Source organism: Electrona antarctica, assembly GCF_951216825.1.
Source record: "Electrona antarctica genome assembly, chromosome: 10".
In the NCBI taxonomy this organism is placed as follows: domain Eukaryota; kingdom Metazoa; phylum Chordata; class Actinopteri; order Myctophiformes; family Myctophidae; genus Electrona; species Electrona antarctica.
Window position 1 is genome coordinate 13867099 of NC_136791.1, and position 15011 is coordinate 13882109.

General features: G+C 41.5%; 2 protein-coding genes across 2 annotated transcripts in view; one reads left to right on the forward strand and one right to left on the reverse strand.

The window, feature by feature from the left end:
• eys (eyes shut homolog) overlaps nucleotides 1–15011 on the reverse strand; it is a 580966-nt gene that overhangs the window by 541741 nt on the left and 24214 nt on the right. The window contains exon 3 of the mRNA XM_079513209.1: nucleotides 2570–2717. The gene's annotated coding sequence lies outside the window, so the exon portion shown is untranslated. The remainder of the gene's footprint in view (nucleotides 1–2569; nucleotides 2718–15011) is intronic.
• Nucleotides 1–15011, forward strand: part of adgrb3 (adhesion G protein-coupled receptor B3) — a gene marked incomplete at its 5' end in the record, with an annotated part of 229890 nt that overhangs the window by 40617 nt on the left and 174262 nt on the right. The gene's annotated exons all lie outside the window — the stretch shown is intronic.

Here is a 15011-nt window from a genome sequence, read left to right on the forward strand (position 1 = left end):
CTCACTGTACTCTCAAATATCTCTTGAAGAGAACATGGGGGCTGCATACCTATAATTTTTCCAGCCCTCTTGACTAGGTTTTGAAGTTGGGATTTGAGTTTGACGGACAGGTTACCAAACCATGTGGTGATGCCATAACGGATGATGGATTCTATGTTTGCCCTATAGAACAGTAGCATGATGTTTGTTGCCACGCCATGGACCCTGAGCCTTCTCAGAAAGTGCATGCGCTGGTTAATTCGGGAACAAACGGAGTCAACTTGGTTGGCCCAGTTTAACTGAGAATCAAAATAAATACCCAAGTACTTATATGAGGTCACCTGTTCCACACACTCCTCGTGAATGAGGATCAGGCTGTGATCCCCCACAGACCTTGGATCGAAGACGATCTTTGTTTTTTTAACATTTAAAATAAGGTTTTGCTCCTCACACCACCTTACGGCCCCTGCTATCTCTTGTTTATATAAGTCGATGTTGGAGGATTCTTTTAATAAGCTAAGGATTACTGTATCGTCCGAAAACTTTATGATATAATCATTTGGATGCTGATTCCTCAGTTGGTTTGTATATACTACTATGAACAGAAATGGCGAACTTACACAGCCTTGGGGGGCTCCCGTGCTCATCACAGAGGCTCTGAGCCATGCTACTGCTACATACACACATCCACAGAGGGATGGCACAGCCATTATTGAGGTGTAATCAGCACTGATTATCTATACCTGGCCCACAGGGCACTGCATCCGTGGAGCAACCCTCTGTGGATTTGTCTATACTGTACTTTGTTATTTTTAGATAGCCTACACACACTCTGCTAGTTTGTCTGCTAAGTTGTTAAATTGGCCTTTTTAAAAGATGTCCTATTCTTTGAGAATATTATGATACCATACATACATTACACATCAAACATTTGCTTTCAATTGTGACATAAGAACCTTTTTCATGAACAAAAAGAGGGATACCGTATCTGTAAGTGCTGTGTGTACTGCGGGGCTCACCCCCAAATCACAGTAGCTTAATTTAACCTCTTCACACGGAATGAGTTATTAATTCCTAAGCTTTTTCTACAAAATTAATAATTCATGAAAATGCCTATAGGATTGAAGGAAAGAGACAGTGGGAAGAAGAGACTGCGACTAAGTATCTGCAGAGCAGCATTATTTTTCTGGGAGGGCAAAAAGAAAATGAGATCAAAGTTCTCAAATATAGCCACATGTTTTGGGGGGCACAATATTTGAATAATAACAAAACAAAATCTACTTCAACTACTATGAGAAAAGGGGCGCAGTCGCAGTGCAAATACCATGTTCAGGACAATATCTCCACACTGTTCCGGATCTGATAAAGTAGCAATTCTTATACAGTGGAGATGATTGAGACTATTGATTTTTACCAGCGGGGACTTTCTTTACCTTCCTGTGGCACGCCGTTTAGTCCATTATGACAGAAACGCTTGCCAAGTCAGGATACTGTCAATGTTTGAACTATCTATAATTATGGACTTGGCGTTAAAATAATGCTGTATCCATTGTTTGTTTGTTTGTTTTAATGGCAAAACAAAAACCTATAGGAACGTTTGATATAGACAGTGGACAACTCACTAAGTAAAAGTCCAGAATTCAAAATGTACTTGAGAAAAAGTACCAAAGTACCAAAAGTACTCATTATGCAGCATTTCAAGATTTCAAATGTATAATTTATTTTTGAAAATACACAAAAGACACATTGTGAGCTTCACTGTGAGCTTGTAGAGCTGCTATTTTCAAATGGCCGAAATGTACTGTGTATATATAGGGTTGAAGTGGTTAATGTATGTTTTGTAATCAAAATCTAACTAGAAACTACATTTTTCAAATAAATGTAGCAGAGTAAAAGTACAATATTCGGCTCTGAAATGTAGTGGAGTAGAAGTAAAAGTAGTAAAACTTAGTTACTTTCCACGACTGGATATGGATAATATTGGTGCTTTCTTTGTGCACAAACCAAAGGCATGCTGCTGCATAATGATCGTCATGGTATAGCATGATGTAACGACATTGGAGCCATTGATTAAAGCTGTGACATACAGTAATATTCCTTCACAGCAGGGGGGGAGGTGTTTATCTCCCACACGCTGAAACATTTATAAAGCGTGTTAAAAACAGCAGCAAACCTGCTGTTTGAGGTCTCATCTAGGACACAACTGTGTCCTTATGGGAATTAAACCTTGTGCTTTTTATATGTCAGGAGTTTATGGCATGTTTGTGATTCACTAGGTGGTACACAGTGATATATAACAGTGTATATATAACTATTTTCATTTCAAGGACCCCTGGGTTGAATTGACATGCCTTTATACAGACCCCCAATTGACTTATTTATTCCCCCCTCGGATTAGTGTTCATTTTGACAGATGTGTGTGTGTGTGTGTGTGTGTGTGTGTGTGTGTGTGTGTGTGTGTGTGTGTGTGTGTGTGTGTGTGTGTGTGTGTGTGTGTGTGTGTGTGTGTGTCAGTTGAGGTTGGATTGAGAGTATGTACGGGTCGAGACAGCCATTGGATATACTGTAGTGAGAGAGCGAGTGTGTTTACCTGGAACGCAGATCTGAGATCTGCTCGGTCATCTGGCCCAGAGCTTTAGCGGTGCCCAGGACATCTTTCCTCTCTTTCCCAGCACACAGTTCTCCTACCTTGGCAGCCTCGTCCAGGATCACATGTATGGCAACCTCACCAGGCTCTCCTGTGTACAAGGAGACACCACACCAGTGTTGATTCTGACTGACAAACTTTAGTAGTAGTAGTCTTTTGAATAAAATTCCATTTAGTTTGTCATATTTTTGTCATCTGAAATGTTTTAGTCTTAGTATAGTTTTAGTTGACCAATATTATATCACAGGATTTTAGTCGACTGACTCTACAGTTGATTTAGTCGACTAAACGCGTTCCATGTCTTTTAGTTCTACTGGATCTCGACGAAATTGTCTGTATATTTAGTCATAGTTTGTCATCGTAACTTCTATTTTATTTAGTTTTTGTTTAGTTGACGATGGACACCTTTCGTCATAATCGAATATCAACACTGGCACAGCTGTAAAAAGAGGTTGTGAGCCAAATGTGAAGTCATAGAGTCACACGCGGCAGCAGACTGCAACCAGGACAGCCTGTGGCGTGTTATGTATTTTTGATATTTTTCATAAAAAAACAGATCCTATTATTAGCCTGAACGTCCCCCCCGGCCAGCGCTGGTGACATCATCAGTCTGTGACTGCAGCGGTCTGCCTTCATGTACGAGTCTCTTCAGTGTACATATGTATGGGGTGACTCACCAACTGAACTCTAACCGTCACCAATTCCAACCAACAGGCCACAGAGGGCAATCCTGCCAGCCTGCCATCTCCCACCTCACCTCGTCTGTCTGTCGTTCTCAACCATTTTTTTAAAATAATGTTTGCAAGTTCTATCAGCTATCAGTTTCTATCAGAGTGCTCTGAAATCAGAGCAATATTTGCGCATATCTACTCAAATATTGCATTTGCATGGCGCCACTCTCATTAGGTTGCCATTAGTAGGTTTATTCATCTTCTAAATGAAACGTTAAACACAGGAGTGTAAGACACTAAGTAGATATACAGTATAGCTATCATCTGGGTAAAGGAGACAACAATGGTAATCAATGAAGAAAGAAAGAAAGAAAGAAAGAAAGAAAGCTATCGCTCCGGTTCAGTCTATCCTTTTAATACTCTATGGACGTCAGCCAATGAGAAAACCAGCTGGACTAGAGGACTAGCTTGCACATCGATGATAGACTCAGCTTGCTATTGCAAAGCAGCTGGTACGTAAAAAGGTTCATTGAAAATAGCAGATCTAGAAGCTCACAATGCATCACGATCCAACATTTAAAAAACACGTGTGTGAGGTTAAATATTAATGTGAATACGAGCTCATTTTACATACTGTACTGGTACACTGTATGAGCATCGATTCCCATGCATACACATTTCATGTTTATGAGGCTCAGTATAGGCTACTGTGTTCGTTCATCGGCGTATTTGATGTCGATTCTACTGATCTCGCTACATTGAATCACTTTTATGTTGGCAAAACCAGCGAGACTCCTGGTGATCTATGGATGCTTTCTTCCTATAGCATTAAATAGTTATGTGAGCTTCTTTTAATTATAACACCAGTTAAATTCCTCCCGCAACAGTCGGTGTGCTTTCCTCCATTTTAATAATGATCCTTGGGTATTACTTCAATGCATCCCAATTTTGCTTTATTCTTTCAAAAACATGAAAATGTAATGTATGTAATGTAATGTAAATGTACCACGCTTTAATACAAGAGCAGTATTTCCATAGGATAGAGTACATCAAACAGTGTATTAAAAAGAGCGGATTTGGCTTTGTCGCCACCCACTTGCTTTGTATTTCTTTTGTAGACTGCGATCAAACCTTCATTGTGTGGGTTTCACTTGGAGGTACATTGACCTGATTGGTCCGGAGACCTGTCAGTCAATTTACAATTTAGGCATTTAGCAGACGCTCTTAATCCAGAGCGATTTACAGTAAGCAAGAACAAAAACATGCAATACATCAAATACAAAAATAGTCATCATGAAGCATACGTAAGCTAAGAACCAGTGGAATATCTTGAAACTATATGCATATACACTATAGAGTGCTATCTATGTCTAAATGAAATTTGAAATGCTATCTAAGTTACATACATTTTGCCTTTGCATATGCCAGTAAGGTCACTAGGGCAAGTGTTACGGCAAGTGCTACGGGCTAAGATGGAGTCTGAAGAGGTGGGTTCTCAGATTACGGCAGAAGATCGGGAGTGAGTCTACAGTTCTAATTGCAATGGGAAATGCATTCCATAGTTTTGGAGCCAGAAGGGAGAAGCGTTTGGGACGTGTGGAGCGTTGTCGCAGCGTTTTTAGTGAAGGTACTTCCAGCTTCCCCAAGGCAGTTTAGACCAGTGGTTCTAAACATGTGGGTTAAAAAAAATAATTTTAATAATATTGATCTGTGACCATTTAGTCTCTCTAGAAACTAAAGAGACACGACAGTAAACAATACCGTATATTTCTCCATTTCCATTGGGAAATGTGTTTGAGAATAGTTAGTATAGAAAATAGAACATTATAAATCTAGAACAAATCCGAACACAACGTGGTTGTGGCCGTCGCTCGCTGTCTGCTTTCTATAATGCACCGGGTGACAGACAGGCTGACAGACAGCCCAGAGCATGCAGGCAGAACGCGCCACGGGATGGTTATATATTTTATAATACATTAGGCTACATAAACGCTGCTGCCGCGGCTGCCACCTATCACAATTAAGGCATTTTATTTACATCATGGTTTTACATTCACCATCGCTGATGAGCGAGGAGGGAGGCTTGTTCAGGAACTCCATTATATCATAATTATATGGCTCTGCATCAATGTAATAATATATGCGCTGCGAGCCAACGTGAGCCATGATGTCATAAGTTTTGCGGATTCACCGTTTTGCCTGTTTACACGGAGAAGGGATAAAACGGCGTTCTCAAAGATTTCCACTCTGGGAGGTGGTTTCACTTTGTTGCGTTTTCAAACTTTTCACCTTCTGAAAACACCCTTCTCGTCTAAACGGACCCCAGCAAACGATACTTTATTTTGCCGTTTCTTATGAACACCGTTCTCGTGTAAAAACCACCTGAGTCTCCTACCGGATAGGCTTAGGAATAGGAATGTGACAAAAAAACATCTAAACAATCTCCTTTAGGGCCTAAATGGACAGCAAGGCCTTTTTTTGGGTCATATCCCTTTTGGAATAAGTTTGACTGTACTCTGTTGCTGTTTTTGAGTGGTGTAAACCACTCCTACGACTGGCTTTTTGAGTGGTGTAAACCACTCCTACGACTGGCTTTGTTAGTTTACGTGTGTTCGGTTATTTGGCTTGTTGTGCCGAGGCTCCGACCAGCCCTTGCCGTAGGCAGAGTTTAAGTGACTAACACGCACAGATGAACTAAATGCTCCCAATGATAGCTTATATTCGATGAACTCAAACGTGCATTTTATAGGGTTTTTATTAATTCATATTAATTAAACACTTACAATCATACATTCACACGATCTGTTCACACTTCCCCCCAACTCAAGATGAACACAGTAACCCCGGAATCTGGATTACAGGTCCTATTGGTCTGTAGTTCTATCCTAACTCTGTCGGTAGGGTTTACTATCATTTGAGCACTCTAATCTCCCAGATTATAGTACAGTTTAGCTTGTCATGGTTGTTTCTCAGACTTAGTTAATCATGTGGTTTTAATTCTACCTTATCGTTAATCAGATGGTAATTGATCAACGATGGGGAGACAAGAACACAGATGACATTTGGTTACCATCTAAACATCATATTACATCAATTATTAATAATGTACAATTATATAATCGCATAATACATTATAGCATATAATTACCGCTGGTCTCTGCCTAGACATGTTCACGTTCGATGGTATGGTGAATCTAATTTACACTTTGTGCCATACAGAATAGTCAATGCAGCCCTCTGACTGATCCCACCTCCATACTGACACTTTCAGCCAATCAGATCCCACAGACCATCCAGCTTGCACCTCTGGCTACAGCAGCTCCTATTACAGTCCCTGTAATGTCTAACTACTTTAAACTGCTTAGATTATTACAGGTATTTATCATTTAGGCTTTTTACCAACCCAATATACAATAGGTTATTAGAACACATTTAAACAATTGAAGAGGAATTAGGTTACTTCATTACTGTATGTTCTAAATGGGTTGACTTTCCCTGTGGAGAGGAGTCAATAATGGCCTGTCTTCCAACAGGAGAAGGGCCGTAAACCCCCCAATGGAATGTGGAATGGAATGTGGGGACCTGAGCTCTCTCACCCTAGAGCAGCTTCTTAATCTCCAATCAATCTGACCCAATATATAATTTCTCATTATGAGTACAAATCTCGCACACCCATAATAAACCAAACACCCCTCACGTTTCAGTTATGAAAATTGATATGGTTATTCATTTTCCATAAACTGAAAGATTATTTTTGATATAAATTTTTTTCGGAAATATTATTTTTTGATATTTGGGCGTATGCCATTTTTAGTAATTTCGGAACCTGTTAAATAATACTGGATCCACATACTGAAGTTATAACATTATACAACTTTGAAAAACACATTAAAATAAACACAACCCATTAACTGCATAAATCAATAAACAATGAAAATAATAAAAGGTTTACATGCGTCGATATCGTGGACATTTTTTGTAATTATCCCAACGCACCCTTAAGTATTAAATTCAGTTACAGCTAATCAAACTTATGTATACTTGTAGTAATAATGTGATACATTGCATCTCCACTTTGTAGGAGAGTTGCTGTTTCTGTCATGTCAGTTAGGGGTTACCTAACTGACATGAACTTTTGGTCACCTCTGTCCGTTTAATCTTATGGCTGTTTGCCCGGACAAAGCTTCAGACTTATCTAAACAACCCCCTTGTTTAAGAAGACAGTTTATTTCCACACAAGACTGGTTCCTTATCTTAAGAAACATTCTTCCTGCGCTCCCCCCACCTGAAACGACTCTTTTGGTTGCAGAATGGGGCCCAGTTGGTAAACACATGTTCAAACAATGCAATTTATTACCCCTGGTTGTGTTAGGAACCTCAAATTGTGATTTTAACAAAATAACCGATTTTGCATCTCGACAACTTGGTATCATTTGACTTTTTGGATTTTTTACTTTGACTTTTACCAAAAGCAACCCAATTGAAAATTGCAAACCCTTGCAACATTTTAACCACATTATGTGTCTTTCACACATGCAGTCTTTGTGCCTGTGTGTGTGATAGTTTGTGCGCGCGCCCACGCGTTCACGCACAAAACCCACTTGCACTTTGAGAGACAATGTTCCCCCCTCCCAATCGAAGGAAACTTAATCATTTTACCAGCATTCTTTTTTACCTTTGTCCATTTTCCATAAGGACTTAATTGGCACAAATTAAATCCACTTATCTGCTAACTTGTTGTCTAGTACAGATATAATGAACCCACATACATCATCACATTTATATGCACTGGCAGACACACATCTCGTGTGTGAGCGTGTGTGTGCGTGCGCGTGCGTGTGTGTGTGTGTGTGTGCTGTTTGTGACATCTTGTTGTCACTGACCCCAATTGTTCCCTGCTGTAGGAACAAAATGGGTGGAGAAGCATTTCACATGCTACTCTCCTGTCCCAGTTCTGATCTCGCTGGCATGAAAGCGTTCTTCCATGGTCTCGTTCCTTTTTCAGGATCAATCAGAAAAGGCGTTATTGTGGCCTTGTTTTCAGCCGCTTTACAAACTCGACACAACAAATGTGTCGACACTGCGGTTTTCTGTACCAGACTGGACTTTGCCATTCCCGGTTTGCCACCCTTCACGGGGGCAATCTTCGGGTGACCCCTCACGAAAGTCACCCCAGGGTGCTTGGCGTGTGTGTCATGCACCTCCCCCACCGCCTCTTGAACGCGTGGACTGGCACCAGTAATGCCACAAATCACGCTCGGCGTTTCTGTGGTGAGAAGGTTTGATGACTCGTCGGCCTTGCCCACGCCGTTTGTGGGCATGGCTCTGCTGATGAACGGTGAGGCGTAGGCAGCCTCCAGCTCCGGAAGGCCGCTCGCCTGTTCCGCTCCCGTTGACAGCTCTGCCTCTGCTGTCGGTTCTGCTTGTCCAACGTCGATGTTCGGCGATTCCTCCTCCGTCGAAGGCTGCGGAACTGCGTGGTTCACAGGTGCGACGTCTGCCGCTCGTTGGTTTCCCTCAGCTCTGCCCGTAGCTGCTCTTGGCCTGCTACGGTGCTGACTGAGGGCTTGTCCTGTCGTGGGTTCGTTGCCCACGGTAGAGGGCTCTGGCTTCCCTGCATGGATACTGCAGGCACCAGGCTCTTCCGTTGTGACAGGCTCCATCTGCTCCCAGCCCGGATGACTGGTAGCCCTGTCTCTTCGCCCCTCTGGGGCGGTCCCGGTCCCCGCTGGCACCGTCTCCGCTCCGCCCGTCTCTGCGCTGGCGAAAGGGTCCGTGATGTCACATTTCGTGACGTCTGGTGCTGCGTCTGCGGGCTGGATGCCCCTCTCCTCTAGGGCTCCTATGTTCCTGCTCTCTGCAGGACACTCACAGAGGCCTGCTGTGACGACACCTCTGGCTACCCTGTCATTCTCCTGACAGATAGCAGCCCTGATTAAACGGTATCTTTCACTGTTGTACTGTTTAACATATAAATTCAGTAATTCATTTTCTATGTGTGCGAGTCTATCTTCGTTTTGTTCCTGAAGGATCATCTCGTAATCTACCGACGCGTCTATTACAGCGTCCATCACCCTGTCCAGCTCAGCAAAACTTTCAGTTATCTCACTGGATGAACCCCTGTCCATACAAAGATCCACCCTATAGGTTGTGCTATCAAATATAGCTTGAGCCTGTGAGCTTTGTATCTGTAGCTCATTTAAAGAAGCCATTTTTCCACCCCCTCTGTCCCTCCCTTTAACAAACAGTACAGGAACTAATTGGACTGGGTTAGTGGTTTAGTTGACTTCACAAATCATTCATTCACTCAAGTAAATGGTTAGTTTTTTGCCCAGCTTTAATTAGCGGACTCTGTACTCAGAGAAGCCCATACTTCCCTACCAAATAAACCTTTTTATACTATAACCTTTTTATATTATATAGATTATATATAATATAAGTATATAGATTTATATTGGCCGTGGGCGGTCAAACTCTTAGCCTTCCGTTAAACCTGGATTACAGGTTTTGCTAGATGCGTCACGCAACAGTTATTATAGACACGCCCTTCCTTTATGCGCACTTCAAAGCGCGCTTTCAGCGTTAAACATTATTGACTGGTAAGATTATTACATCGCCTTTAATGCTGAGTTTAGAACCCTATTTTGTTCTAAACATTTATCACCGCTATTAATTACTACTTTGGTAGGTTATACCGCATGACAGTAATTACCAGTCCCCCTGGACATTGCATGACAGAAAGAGGAATTTCCCCCCTCCTCACATGCACTAAATGCTGTTCTTCTTGGTGCGGTCTAAGCACCCAGAAAGAAAACACTTTTATTGTGGTTACTATAAAAAGCACCTCTCTTGGTTTAAACGACCGGCGTCTTATCCGGTCTCAATTAAACTTTATGTTTGGTTACAAATAGTCTTAAATAATCAGTTTCCTAAACTGACCGTCGATTAGAACTTTGCCCTATCGAACAATGACTCCCAAACCATTGTTAAACCCGCAGTCACTTGTGGCTTACGGTTTTAACAGCTGTTTTTCCCATGGCCCCATAACCACATGAAAACAGTTTAACGGTGCCGCGTAGTTAGTAGCACAAATCAAACGGCATGCCGTCACGGCAGCATTTATAGTTGATTTAATCCTGTGGATACTACGACTGCGGCATGCGCTGCTATCAACGCACGGCTTGAATTTCAGTTGAATACACGTCACACCAGACAACCACAATCAAACGGGGTGCCGTCTTTCGGCCCCAATTCTGTCTGATTTAATCCTGTGGTTATTAGTGTGGCACGATTCAACTCTGTGTGCTGGTCCCAACGCACAGTAATTTATCTTTGTTATATTGTGGTCACTTTAGTGACTATACACCGATCTACGCTGTTTAATTTAACAGCACGGCAACTGAATAAAGTCAAACCGTCTCAGTTGAACTATATTCTGAATTACAACAACTTTAAATTGCAGATCCCTTTAGGGACTGCTATTTAAAGCCCTTTACAACGCGGTAGCAATTTAAACTGTAATATGTCAAACGGTTTCGGTTCAGACTATATTATATCTTAAATATGCCCGGGCGCGTGTTGAGCTGCACGCTGAGCCCAGCGCACGGCTCTTTCTGTTCAAACCAGGCACTTTAGGGGCTCTATGGTTTAAACAGTTCGCACGGCGGCGAATTAACTTTCGCTCGGCGGCGAATTACTGTGCACTGATCCCAATGCACAGCACAACTGCCTTTAAATTGCGGTCACTTTAGTGACCACTAATTTAAAGTTCTTTAAACGCGGTAGCGATTGAAACCATAATATGTCCAAACGGTTTCGGTTCAGACTATATTATATCTTAAATATGCCCGGGCGCGTGTATTACTGCACGCTCGGCGGCGAATTAACTTTCGCTCGGCGGCGAATTACTGTGCACTGATCCCAATGCACAGCACAACTGCCTTTAAATTGCGGTCACTTTAGTGACCACTAATTTAAAGGTCTTTAAACGCGGTAGCGATTGAAACCATAATATGTCCAAACCGTCTCAGTTTAGGCTATATTATGCTTCCAACCGCCCGGCCGTGATCTAAGCCGTGCGCTGATGCGCACGGTACAGATCTTGTCGCTGCACGCAGCGATTTGAAACTGGCAATATGCCTAGATTATAGGCTATATTACGAGTCAAACCGCCCGGCCACGATGTAAACTGTGCGCTGATCCCAGCGCACGGTACAAAACTTTTAAATCTGTATTAATTAGGCCCTTTAGTGGCCTAATTAAGCCAGTCGCTGCTCGCAGCGAATTAAAACTGTGCGCTGATCCCAGCGCACGGTACAAAACTCTTAAATCTATGATTTAAACCTGTGCACTTTAGTGCACAACGAATTAAAACTGTAATATGCCTAGATTATAGGCTATATTACGGTTACAACGAATTAAACTGTGTGCTTTAGTAGCACACCGATGTGCACTTTAGTGCACAGCGAATTAAAACTGTTCGGTTATTTGGCTTGTTGTGCCGAGGCTCCGACCAGCCCTTGCCGTAGGCAGAGTTTAAGTGACTAACACGCACAGATGAACTAAATGCTCCCAATGATAGCTTATATTCGATGAACTCAAACGTGCATTTTATAGGGTTTTTATTAATTCATATTAATTAAACACTTACAATCATACATTCACACGATCTGTTCACACTTCCCCCCAACTCAAGATGAACACAGTAACCCCGGAATCTGGATTACAGGTCCTATTGGTCTGTAGTTCTATCCTAACTCTGTCGGTAGGGTTTACTATCATTTGAGCACTCTAATCTCCCAGATTATAGTACAGTTTAGCTTGTCATGGTTGTTTCTCAGACTTAGTTAATCATGTGGTTTTAATTCTACCTTATCGTTAATCAGATGGTAATTGATCAACGATGGGGAGACAAGAACACAGATGACATTTGGTTACCATCTAAACATCATATTACATCAATTATTAATAATGTACAATTATATAATCGCATAATACATTATAGCATATAATTACCGCTGGTCTCTGCCTAGACATGTTCACGTTCGATGGTATGGTGAATCTAATTTACACTTTGTGCCATACAGAATAGTCAATGCAGCCCTCTGACTGATCCCACCTCCATACTGACACTTTCAGCCAATCAGATCCCACAGACCATCCAGCTTGCACCTCTGGCTACAGCAGCTCCTATTACAGTCCCTGTAATGTCTAACTACTTTAAACTGCTTAGATTATTACAGGTATTTATCATTTAGGCTTTTTACCAACCCAATATACAATAGGTTATTAGAACACATTTAAACAATTGAAGAGGAATTAGGTTACTTCATTACTGTATGTTCTAAATGGGTTGACTTTCCCTGTGGAGAGGAGTCAATAATGGCCTGTCTTCCAACAGGAGAAGGGCCGTAAACCCCCCAATGGAATGTGGAATGGAATGTGGGGACCTGAGCTCTCTCACCCTAGAGCAGCTTCTTAATCTCCAATCAATCTGACCCAATATATAATTTCTCATTATGAGTACAAATCTCGCACACCCATAATAAACCAAACAACGTGTCTGTCTGTCTGTCTGTCTGTTCGTACCAAAAAATGAGCATGGTTGCTACGGTCACCCAGTTCACCCGGGTGTGATTTCATTACGTCAGACATTACGTCAGACCACAGCTGATCAGTTTATATAATACCTTACACCACTCAGTTCACACGGGTGTGATTTTATTACATGTATGTCTAATAAACTATTTGATCAATCAATCAATCCTTGAATTCAAGGTTTCATGGGGTGTGTAATTAATATAAAATAAGTAATTGTTTGTGTGAATCACTCATTTAAATAAAGTATAGATTGGGGGTCCAATGGGGGTCCTTACTAGACTTAAAGTAAATCAAACTGTGGGTCCCTGAAAAGAGAATCAATCTTCTACTCCACATGTCAAATCCTTACAGTGTACCGAAACCATGTCACTATTAATTGGTTCCAGTTGCTTTTAGACGATACGAGCATGGTCCAGTTTGCTTTCAACAGCCTTGCCAACAATTGATGGATCCCTCCGCAAAGTTTCTTTGAAATTCTGCATTTCTCTTTGCCCAGATACTTTTTCTATTTAAAGACACTTAGTTATGGATGGGGCCGGGAGCAGGCATCCATCATATTTCACACCCAGTGTTATGACATATTTGTCAGACCATTCATTTAGATTAATGGGATGAGGTGGGTTTTGGGGGAGGGAGGTCTGCAAAGCCTTTGACAGCTCATCACTTCAGTGCAAGATGCAGTCAGACAAAAGGTGATCTGCACTGCTGGCAAATAAAAAATAAATAATAGTATGAGCCTCTTAAATGCAATGTCCTTGTTTTTTACAGTATATGGCGCTGATGCTAGAAGTTAAAGGTCTGTCTGTCTGTCTGTCTGTCTGTCTGTCTGTCTCTTTCAGGCCTTGACCCCCCCCCCCCCCCCCCCCAAATAATCATATTTGAACTGGGGAAAGTTTCCTTATTGTGTCTGTAGGATGGATGTATCAGAGCCAAATGTCTTGCGCACCAATATAGGCTAACTTAGTACTACATCTACGGATTTGTCATGTTGTATACGGTCACTTTCGGGTAGAGAGACCTTATCTTGTATGCCCAAAATTGTTACTTTTAGGGAAATGTAAAAAAAAATATGTGCGTTCCAAATGGATCCAGTGTAGTTGTTATTTAGTCAAGCTCTTGTTAATACTTTTCATTGGTTCACTTTAATTCATTTTTATTTGTCACAAGCAGCAAAAATAGCTGATCTACAAGCGTTGTGGTGGGGCGCGTTCTGAGCTTGCAGGTTGTGATTGTACTGTGGTATGAAGAAGTAGGGCATTCATTTGAGGGGGAAAATTAAGAGGAAATACCGGAATGGAGATAGAAGTAAAATAATTGAAAATTGGAAGTACTCAAGTAAAGTACAAATACCTCAAAATTGTACTTACCGGTAAGTAGAGTACTTAAGTAAATGTACTTAGTTACTTTATACCACTGAATGTAGGTTATCTTAACGTGAGTGCATGGGCCTTTATTGTATTTCCCTGTAAGAGCTAGTATTGCCGACAACACAACAGCCCAGCCAGAAATCCAATCATGCAAAGTGCAGAAAAAAATGTGTGTAGAATGTGCCGCTGTCTCTCCATATTTGGGCAAGATTGATCCCCTCATCAATATGATGTCAGAGAGCCACACCATGTCTCGTCACACTGCTGGTCTGGCGTGTTTCGTTTATCGACAACGACTCACCGTTTCATTTAGCCAAGCATAGTAAGCTTGATTTGGTCAATGTTTTCTATTTGTTTGAGTCTTGTATCAATAGCAACTTGCAGGCAGATAATCCAAAATAAAATATTATTGCCCCGTTATCTTTTGGCAGTTACAGTTTGTTGTCCTCTGGAGAAATTAATTGGATTAATTTTTAACACCACATAGTTGTGTTAATCTATCATTGACACAATAATTCGGCTACGTTCGGTAGAGTTTTATGGCTTTGGACAGAATGTAAATCAGTGGTCCGGGGACCACCAGTGGTTCTTGAGGTGGTCCCCAGCTAAATGGAGAGTTTGGTAACCAAATGGACCCTTATAGATCTTTAACTCTCAAATAAAATCTATAAGGGTCCATTTAATTGGTTAGCAACTCATCAACCTCATTTAGCTGTGGACCACCTGGAACCCCCTCAAGGACCATTG